Here is an 11,250-nt window from a genome sequence, read left to right as displayed (position 1 = left end):
TCAAAAAACCGATAACCAAACCGAACCGAGGCCGAAAAAAACCGAACCGAAAAAACACCGAACCGAAACTGTCAAACCGAACCGAACAGAATCTGACCGGTTCGGTTTCGGTTTTTGAGGTTCAGAAACCGAACCGAACCGAACCGATATATATATATATATATATTTAATTATTTTTTTAAATATTATAAATAGTTTAGTCATACAATCATAACAAAACATACCTTGTTGCTAAGTTGGTTTCGGTGAACCTTTTCAACCCCCAACGCACGGGTTCGAACCTCCAGGATGTCTGAGATGTTTTTTAATTTTTTTGGAGAACTTAACAAAACCCTTTAACCCTAGCCACTAGCAGCCATACTTTTTATTTTTTTTCATTCCCTTCCTCTCTCTCTCGTTCCCTGCCTCCTCTCCTCCAGTGTAACCCTAACCCAGCGCAGCCGAGCCTCCTCTCTCTCTCGTTGGGTCTTCAACTTCAATCGCTCTGTCTCTCTCAATCTCTCAGGCGACCCACGACGGCGCGACCCTTTTCCCTTATCCCTCTCCTCTGTACTCTGGACCCTCTCTCCTTCCTTCCCAACTCCGCCGCTCTTCCGCTTCGTCTTCTTCCTTCACAGCGACCTGCAAGTGTCGCCGTCTCACTCGTCGTCACTGATTTGCTCTCAGTTTCTCACCGCCATGACCTGTGACCCACGACCTCTTGCTGTTTCGAGTCTCGACCCACTACTTCGTTCCTTTGCAAGGTTAGTCTTATAATTATTTCTCTCATGTTTGTTCTACATATTTTGTTTTCAATTTGATGCGTTTTGCAGAATTTATTTTCAATTTCATGGGTTCTGTAGCTTTTCAATTTCATGGGTTTTGGTTTTGCAATTTGTTTTGGGTAACTTCAGTTATGAACACTATTAGTTGAGGTTTCATTAATTTTATATTTTCTTATCCTTGCATGCGGTACTAATTTGTATCGACGAGATCCTCGGCGAGGCGGAGAAGAAATCGACTATGATGGATTTCACAGCTGAGATGAGGATCCAAGCTTTTCTTCGACTCTTTCATGGTTTTGGTTCGATTTCAAAACTACCCAAATGATAAAAAATTAAAAGACTATGATGGATTTCTGGGTTTTTTTCTTTCTTTCTGGATTTGGGTTTTTTGTTGAATATAAAGGCTTTAACTTCATGACTACAAAACGATTTGAGCTTTTTAGAGAAAGAGAGAGAGAGCGGCTTTTGATGATTTCAGCGAGTAAATGCTGTAAGGAAGAAATACAGAATGATAAAGTGTTGATGCTAGCACAGGAGAAAAAAATGGCACTCTGTGATATCTATGGTTCATTTCTTGTGGCCAATGATGTTGTAGAGAGAACTCAGTCTCATGTTACAGGGAAACAGCATATTGGTTATGGCATGGTTCGAGATTTTATCGCTGAGTTCAAGGTGAGTCTCTCTGTTGATTAATGAAGTATTGAAGTTAAGGAAAAATATAATTTCTTGCTCAGGGACTGAAAAACGTGGACCTTATTTTTCAGGAATCTAAGGAGAAGGCAAGGGAAGAAGAAAGGTTAGCGAGGGAGAAAGAAGCAGAAGAACGGAGGAAACAGAGGGAGAAGGAACAGGAGGATAGAAGGAGAAGTAATTCAAGTGACAGGGGTCTATCTTATGTTGTTGTGGTTGTTTTGCATTTTTTGGAGGAAAAAAAAAAAAAAAAAAAAAAAAAAAAACCGAAAAAAAACCGAAACCGAACCGAAAAAAACCGAAAAAAATTTGGGCCGAACCAAACCGAACCGAACCCAGCCCTAATGACAACTTGAATAAACAAAGGGCTTGAAAGCCCAATAAACCCTTAAGGCCGGCCATTTAGAGGAGGGTAGTGAACTTGCTTTAATTACAAGTTTGCCACTACAATAAAGGAAGGTATAAATATGACTTTATAGCCAAAATTCATTTAGGGTTTCTTTTGGAGAAAAAATGAGAACACAAACTCTCTTTTCTCTCTAAGAGGCCGGCCACCCTAGATGAACATAGCTAGCAATCTTACTTCCTCTAGGTCACTCATTTCTTCATCAATCTTTCCTTGGTGTGGAGACTTAGAGGTTCTCAACTTTGAGAACTTGGAGAAACCAATTCTTCCATCCAAATCCACGGAGCTAAGAAGCAAGGAATGAAGGCCCTATCTCTTGGGTGATTATCCTTTGCTTATGCAAAGAGGAATCAACAAAGGTATAATTTCTCAACTCACTTTGTTTTGAGTTAAGTCTTGGTTCACCTAACTACTAGGCTTTGAATTTAATGGGTAATGTTTTGTTTTGAGTGCATGCAAGCATGATTCCGCCTTTAATTTATTAATTGCATGCTATAGATGTTGCTCAAATGAACATGTTTTTCACAAAATTTCCTTCAAGGCTCACAACCATCTTTTTAACCAACTTTCTCTCAAATCTTACCCTAGCTCGGGCGAGCTTGAGAATTGGAAGGAAATGGTCTATCAAAAGAACCAGCTTCTTCTGATAGGTACTTTTTTGTTCTTTCAATCCACATTCTATAAAAATTTTGTGAGTCTGCTTATCATTTCATTCTTTTTAACATTTGCAGCCCAATGGACTACTGAAGCGGTGGATATTGGGTCAGAGGAAGAATCCGCTGATCCACTGATCCTTCAGAAGGCTGTAGCTGAGGTTAAAAGGTGAGAGGCTAGAGAAAATGGGGATATCTTTGAGTTATTGGGAGGTTCAAAGGCTGAAGGAGAACCTGAAGTAAATATATGAGCACCTAAGCGGGCACAAACAATTGTGGTGGAAACCTCTGATTTTGAGCCTGAAAAGCAGCCTAAACCCAAACAAGTAACCTTAACCAGGAAGAGTACAAGAGCTCAAACTTCTAAATCTTTAAAAGCCACATCTGCCTCAAACCATTCTACCGTCGCGGTTCCTGTGGCGGGCAGGCGAAAATAAAAATCCTTTAGTAAGTGCTTCTTGCCTTATTCTTTCATTTGAGGGTTTGCCAATTCAATTCTTCTTGCCTCTTAGGACTTTACGCATCCAAGAAACCTACTATTGTTTCAAGGGGGATCCGTTAGGGGCTAAGATCTATCAACAGACTTATGCATTTCAAGAATTATCTCTTAAAGAGCTGGAGGTACGATCTGCCACTCTTTGAGTGTTTTTTTTTCTAAGTACTTATCCTTAATAACTCTCTGTGCCCGACCACTTGTAATAGGAGATTCGGGCAGAAAAGATATCATCGCCCGAAGCTTTTTTCTCCTGCCCCAGTCGAAGCAAGCTTCTTCTTCTCGAGAAAAATCTATTCCCTTGGAGGTGACTCCAATTTCTCATTTTGATAGTTCCACTGGGAGGGTGACACATTATGTGGAGGATGACATCAATTCAGTAAGTGCTTACTTTTAATACCTTCATACCAAGCAACCTTCTTCTTAGTACTTAATAACTTTTATCCTTTCCAGCCTTCCCGAGCATAGGAATTCCATCAATCACCAGCCTTCACTTTTGGGGAGCCCATAGTCTCTGAAATTCCCATGGTTTCAGAGGTGGCTAACCCACAGGTCTCGCAGGCAACTTTTACTGATGTCTCTGAAGCGTCTGCATCCCAACCTCAGGTTCTCCCTCAGGTATATTATTATTCAGACTTTCTACTTTCTTCAAAACTTATCACTAACTTTATTCCTACTCCTGTCATTTGTAGGTTTTTGTTGAAAAGTCGAGCATAACTTCTCATTCCTTAGTCAGCCATGACAATTTCCCTCAGCAATCAACTGAAGTAACCCCATTCCTTCCAAGGCTTCAGACTCAACTTAGGTAAATTTGCCTTGTTTCCATTTGTCTTGTGAGTTCTTCTTTTTAACATATTTAACTTGGTTGCAACAGGGTTCTGGAGAAAGTTTAGGCGACTCTCCACTGCGCCTGATACGTAAAAGATATCTTACACATTTTGTTTCGGCCTCTGGGGGTACGGGAGCCTTCATTCCTAGGCTTAAAAAATGAGTCAATATCACAGTAGTGACTACTCTCATTCTTGCACCTGCTCCTGCTCTTGCTTCTGCTTCTGCGATCCCTCATCTTTCTCCAGCTGATGTTAACCCTTCCGTTATGGCTGAAGGTATGAGAGGTGAACCATCCGCATCACTAGCATCATCCTTGCCTGACTTGGTAAAGAAATTCGGGCAAATCAAAACCAAACTACAGTCACCTTTGCCATCTTCAAAGTCTCTTTCCTTTCAGCATGCTCATCAGATCTTCAAAGATTGGACAAAAAAAGATTTTACAGCTTCCTTTAGTCTTAAAACCCTCCATGATGCAAAGAAGGCTTTTATTGAGCTATTCCAAGCTCAATTATTATCCCAGGTTCAGTATAAATCTTTTCTGAGTTTCTTTGAGAATTTGCGGGCATTAAGGGATCGGCATCAGAAGGCGGAGCGGGCAGCAAATCGAGTGAAGTGTTTTCAAGAAAAACATGTAAAGAGCACAACCCTGCTTCCTTAGTTGGTGGAGGAATGGTTAATGATGGAAGGAAGGATTGCAGTGGTTGACTCCGAAATCTAGCGTTTGGAGGAACAGTTAGCTTATCTTAAAGCTGAGAAAGTAACCCTTACCAACCATCTTTCCCAACAAGTAGAAGAGATGGAAAAGATTTCCTAAGAGGTTGAGGATTCCAGCGTCCAACTTATGAACAGCAACATGTATTTAGGAGAACCAACCAAGGCAGATTTTTACCATCATGCAAACTTACTTCTCTAGAGTAGTTGCTCTTGTTGAAGATGTAAAATTATTAGACTAAGATCCGTATAGCCCCTTTATGAAATGGTACTTTGAGAGTAAAAGTCTTTCCTTTATGGTTGCTTTGGATTTTTTGGGTACTTTGAGAGTTTCCTCTGTAGATCCTTTATTCTACTTCCGCTTCCCAAGTGGCTTTTCTTCTCTCTTTCTTGGTCCATATTAGGTCAACCATGTTTATAGAAGCTTCTGGGAAGGGATCCGTATCAATCATCATGTTGGCCTGAGGTTTCTCCAATAGTAACTTCCCTTTAATGATGAGATCTTGTATCTAGTCTCTAAACTGGACAGTGATTAAAGGTGTAGTGTAGCTTGCAATACTTTTTCCCTTTTAATTCCTTGGGCTTAGGCAGCTTTTTAGTGTTGCCGGGCATAATCACTTTTGCCCGCACCAATTGTTCATAGATTTCCGTGGCTTTGGTCAAGTGGAAAGAATAGCTCTGGTATTTTCAGGGTTTCATGGCGACGAAGCCACCATCATTCGTTACTACCTTCTGGTCCTTGACCGGCTGAACCAATTATTTGACTATCAAGGGTTTTAAAAGAGTGGTCATCTCTGCTGCATACATGTCCATTGCTTTTCTCCCTCGACCATCATCTTCTATCTACTCTCCCTCAAACTCCACTAGGTGAATGGCGGCTTTACTTTTGAAGAAATGTGGTGTTTTAGATGAGTGCTTTAGTTGCTGCTCTTCAATCAACAGTTTCTCATACTTAGTGGCTACAATCACCAACTCTTGCAGCTCATTAAACTGCACATCATAATACTTCTTCATTAAGGGTAGTCTGAAGGCCTTCTGAACAATATCTATAAGCTGGACATGGTTGATAGGAAACTGGCATCTCATCCTTGTTCTTCTGAACCTCATAATGAAGTCTTTATTGGATTCGTGCTCGTATTGTTTTACGTCAACTAGATCGTTGATGGTCATCTCTGGTTCCATCTTGTAAAACTGCTCGTGGAACGCCATCTCCATTTGCCTACAGTCAGTGATAAAATTTGAGGGCAACAAAGAATACCATTAAGATGCTAAGCCCACCAAGGAGTTTACGAAGAACCTCAACTTATAGTTGTGACTGTCTTCAAATGCCACGCAGTGGTTGGAGAGCTTGAAGATGTGATCCTTGGATGACACATTGTTATCTTCTTCGCTGAATGTTGGAAATGCGGGCATCTTGAAGTTGAGAGGAAAAGGATTATGTTCATCGATAAACTTCGAGTAAGGCTTCTGATAAACAAATCTAAACAGCCAGCAAGCTTATGGCTGGGCATTCCTCACCACCATTCTTCTTAACTTAGCCAACTCATCTCTAAGTTGTTGGTTGGTCGTATTATTAGGTGGAGTACAAGGACAAGGTTCCCATTTCGGTCTACAATCATTGCTCGAGTTAATCTCCTTTCTTGGCTCGGGCTTCCTCCACTTAAACTCTCTTCCTTTAGTGGCCATTGGTGGTAGCCTATAAGGTGGGTGAAGGAAAATTTTCTAGCAAACATGTTCATTTAAGCAACATCATATAGCATGCAATTAACAATTAAAGGCGGAATCATGCTAGCATGCACTTAAAAACAAAACATTAACCAAGAAATTCAAAGCCTAGTAGATTGGTGAACCATTAATCAACTCAAAACAAAGTGAGTTGAGATTTATACCTTTGTAGATTCCTCTTTGCATAAGCAAAGGCTAATCACCCAAAGAGAGGGCCTTCATTCCTTGCATCTTAAATCTATATTTTTGGATGGAAGAATAGGTTTCTCCAAGTTCCCAAAGTAGGGAACCTCTAAGTCTCTTCACCAAGGAGAGATTGGAGAAGAAATGAGTGACCTTGGAGTAGTGGGATTGCAAGATGCACCCCCCAAGGGGCCGGCCTCCTAGAGAGAAAATGGAGAGACAAGTTCTCACCAATTTTCTCTAAAAGAAACCCTTAATGAATTTTGGCTATAAAGTCATATTTATACCTTTATTCATTTGAGTGGCAAACTTGTAAATAAGTCCAAGTTCACTACCCTTAACCATATGGCCGGCCTTAGGGTGTTGTTTGGGCTTTTGGGCTTTTGTGAATTAAGTTGTCATACAACTTAAGTCAATGGGCTTGACGTTCGAAGCCCATTGGGCCTAAACGTCCAAAACTATCCCGAGGTCTTTAACGAACTTATTCGTTTGATTAATTAACATATTAATTAATCCTTACCATAAATAATTAAACCATTTAATTATTCTTACTCATCTCCATTGTTTCTTCAATCTCCACCTTACACGGTGTGCGATCCATTAGGTTCCTTTTAGCGAGGCAGTGGGCGATTAAAACCATTTTACATCGATTGTGAATTGAAACTTACTTTCAATTCTCCCTTTAGTGATTACACACGTTTAGGGCTTCCACAAACCATGAGTGACACCTTGCAGCATATCATGGTTACCCAAGCTAATCAGAAGAGGTAGAGAAAACCTATTCAGTTTGGGATTCCAAATGCAATACGGTCTTTCTCTAATACAATACTCTTGACCACATTGTTTGGTTTGATAGTTTATTTATTCATGTCTACTATCCAATATGATTCGTGTGCTTATATGATTACCTTGAATGTGATTTGGAACGCATTCCTAAATCTCATTCATACTCTGGCCAGAGATTCTAAATCATATCATAGAGTATTCTCCCCCAACGGTTTGAAGGTTAGAGATCCCTTGTTGCGCATTCACTTGCCTCCATGGCTAAGTGGCTTAACCCCAACGATGCCGTGGACACTCCAATGGAATGACGTTTGACATAATCAAAGATCAAGGACTTAACCACAAGACAACTGTGATGCCTCAGGTCAAAGGACTACTTTGCATTATCCCAACCATGAGTTCTCATGTGACATGAGTATGAGAACTCTTCGTTGATCGCGTTCAGTGAACTCATTCTCTACTGAGCACCTACGTACTTGTCTTGATGTCACACACACCAATGACTCGAGACTAGTCACTCTCCCTGAGAGAAGACATAGCACGTACCGATCTTGACGGACTGTCAATGCCCAATTGGCAATCCTATGATCAGGAACATTTAGGATGTGTCTACGAAAGAATGGTCTCATGAATCTAACTTCATTAGATTACATTCTTCCAATCACATATTCCTTGGACTTTATCGTTTAAGCATATAACATTTATATGAGACGGCTCAAACAATAATCTTTGCCCTTTATATTAAACTAGATTAGTTTAACATGTAAAATGTCCGTAAAGTATCATCATATGATTGGCTTTAGGGCACATTTCCAACAATCTCCCACTTGCACTAGAGCCAATCAGCTTAGTCATCAGTGATGATACCTCTTCTGTAGTCATTTCATAAATGGCTGAATAGTAGGCCTAGGCAATGGATATCTATATGTTATCCATAGAAGCAACCTTGAGAATAACGACGTCACCATTATACATGATTCTCAATCATGTGGTTCAGTCTCTCATATGAGTTCGGATCTTGATGAGACCTTGATTCCCTGGCTTGAGCTATCGCCCCATTAGTGTCATAGTGTCGATACACTAGATACACTTTCTGGTTGGAACCGAATAGAGAGTTCATAAATGAACTTTCTCATCCAAACAACATTGTTGTAAGCTTCTATATGGCAATATATTTTGCATTCATAATGGAACACACTAAAGTCATTACTTTAATGTTTCCATCCAAATATCTCTTTAGTCATAATAAAGAGATATCCGTTTATCTCTTCATTCATAATGAAGAAACATCCAATGATGGATTAGATTCATAATCTAATACATTTACGCTTCCATTACGTTACTCTGATTCTTCCTCATTCTTTGAGGAATTTATCCTTTAGTATTTCTTAAATACTTAAGGACTTACTTGACAGTTGCCATGGTTCTGATCCTGGGCTTACACTGATATCGTCTTGTACCTTTCTAGGTACAACCCATATCAATGTTTTTCATACAATATGAAATACATAAATCACCTTTCTGCTTACGCATAAAGGATTCTATTTACGCATTATTTCTTTGGGAGTCAAAGGGTACGTTCCCTTTGAGAAGAGCTACCTCCTAGTCTCACTAGAGTTGTTCTTCTGATTAAAGTTTATCATCATATGAGAAACTTCCTAGCATCTTTTGTCTATTATTAGGGATTAATATAATCAAATTATATCCTAAAATCTATCAATATAGATTTCCATCCCATGTATATAGACTATGTCTCCCATATACATTCTATCTTCATATAATGTTTAAAGTCATAACTTTAACGAAGAAATATTCTTTTCATTTCCAAAATTAATATATCATACATATATTCATATATATCACATATATATTTATATATATATATATATATACAAATTTAGGAATATGATTAACTCCCACTAATCTTTTGTAAAACTAGTAAACAAAAGATTCATTTACATCTTTATGAGAAATCAAAGGATTTGACCTTTCTCTCATAAGACGCTTATAGCTCCCACTAGCTTGCTAAGATCCATGATGGATGGATCTCTACAACTTATATGTCTTGTGATTCATAGTTTTAGACATATATTATCAAGACTATCTTAATAATGGTTTCGGAAACCCATATTATGTCCAAACATTGAATCACCATTTAGTTGTAGCTAGCAATCTTCAAATTAATTGAAACTAAGACTACGTCAAAAATGGTTCCTTCAAAGTCAACCATTCTATTTGATTGTAGTCACCTTAAGCTACCAATTAGCTTATGAAGGTTTCATTATTTCGGGTCAAATGGTACTTTACCATTCCCATGAGTATATATCGTATATGCACTCAATGTAGTCATAAGGATTTTCATTCTTATTTCTTTCGAATTAAGAGGTGCAACTCTATGACATAGTCATAAAGTTCAAACCATTCAACTGAGACGGTTTATAAATCCTTCTCGACTACCTTGGAGCTTATGGTATAGGAACTAGGTTGTTATATTTGTTGATTACTTTCTTGTCTCTCAAAGAACCATTCTTTGAGTTCTATCCTTCGTTCATTTGCTCTTAGGCAAATCACATTGTAGGATTACAATGAACTACCCAACAAAACAACATTTGTTAGTTGGTTTATAGAAGCGATATCCAAAAGTTAATTTAAGGATATCCTACAAGATTGTTATCAAACAAATATTGTGTATTAACACACAACCCCAAATCTTAACATGCTTAAGATTTGTCTTTCTTTCCAACTACATCTTATGGAGTCATGAAAAATTTGGAAGATCTTCTAATTGACAATCATATTATTTTTAGAAGTATATATCCTATATATATGGGTAATTGATAATATCCAACGAACTAAATCTTATTCAAGTTCGTTCTTCTCCTAATGGAGAAATCCATTATCTTATGATGCTTCTTTCCTTGATATCTTTCAAGAAAACTATTCTAAAGTGTTACCATTCCTTGGATCAAATCTGAGGATGTAAATACTTTAGACGTCTTACTCATCAACTTACATTTCTTGAATTCTTTGAAACATTTTACAAAGTATTCGGATTTGTGTTTATTCAAAAATAAACTATAGTCCAACCGAGAGTGATCTTCGGTGAATGTTATCCAACATGAGTAGTATTATGTTTGTGGACAAGTGCCACTAACATCTAAGTGAATTAACCTCAACAACTTTGTGATTCTTTCTTCTTTCCAAAAGAATAAAGATTCGAACATTTCGCCTCTATACAATTTTAACAAGAAGGTATTGGATCCGGATCTAACGATCCAAAGCGTCCATCTATGACCAACTCGTAATTTATGTTTTAGAGGTATCACAACTTTAGTTGGGATTAGTCACTACCTTGCAACCTTTTGGGTTTTAAGCATCATTATTTTCTAAACAGTTAACACTACCATATTATCTCTACTATAGAGATAATTAATTAGATTACCATAATCCAATCATTGATTAATAAAGAACATTGTTTTGTCAAACAAAACATTTATCCATTTCACATAGTGACGGAATTTAGTTCCTTAAAATTGGAATATAAAGACAATCTATGTTTTTCCAATTTCTTTGGTAGTTCATATGAGGAAGTAAGTACCATATGCTTTCGCAGAGATCTACATTTGATTCATGTTTCGAATGTGAAGTACTTTCTCTTCTCTCATTAATCTTCTACTTCTTATTAGTCACACTTTTACAACGATTGTAAAACATAGTTACTAATACAGAATCAAGCATTCAAGTAGAAGAACCAACTGTTTTGAACTATTCAAGAACAATTTACAACACCTTCGAAAGGTGTGTTCTTGACACTTACAAGACATTTCTTGCAAATACCCTTTCCAATGTCCATCCTTTCATAAAGAAAGTTTATTCCCTTGGAGTTAATTCTTATCTTCTTCATTTGACTTTCACCTTTGACTACATTAGTCATGGTCCCTAAACTCCCACTATCTCTCTTGAAACTTATTTCAATTGTGTTATACACATCAAACAATTTGGAGAGCATGT

General features: G+C 38.0%; 1 long non-coding RNA gene across 1 annotated transcript; it reads left to right on the top strand.

Annotated features, from left to right (window-relative positions):
- Window positions 1–350: 350 nt before the first annotated feature.
- On the top strand, window positions 351–1,570 carry LOC126613747 (uncharacterized). Its single transcript, XR_007620181.1, has 3 exons — window positions 351–743; window positions 1,384–1,436; window positions 1,529–1,570. It is a non-coding gene; the product is annotated as an uncharacterized LOC126613747 (long non-coding RNA).
- The last annotated feature ends 9,680 nt before the right edge of the window (window positions 1,571–11,250 follow it).

Source organism: Malus sylvestris, chromosome 2 (assembly GCF_916048215.2).
Source record: "Malus sylvestris chromosome 2, drMalSylv7.2, whole genome shotgun sequence".
NCBI lineage: Eukaryota > Viridiplantae > Streptophyta > Magnoliopsida > Rosales > Rosaceae > Malus > Malus sylvestris.
Note: the sequence above shows the minus strand (reverse complement) of the source record. Positions and strands in the feature narration are given on the sequence as shown.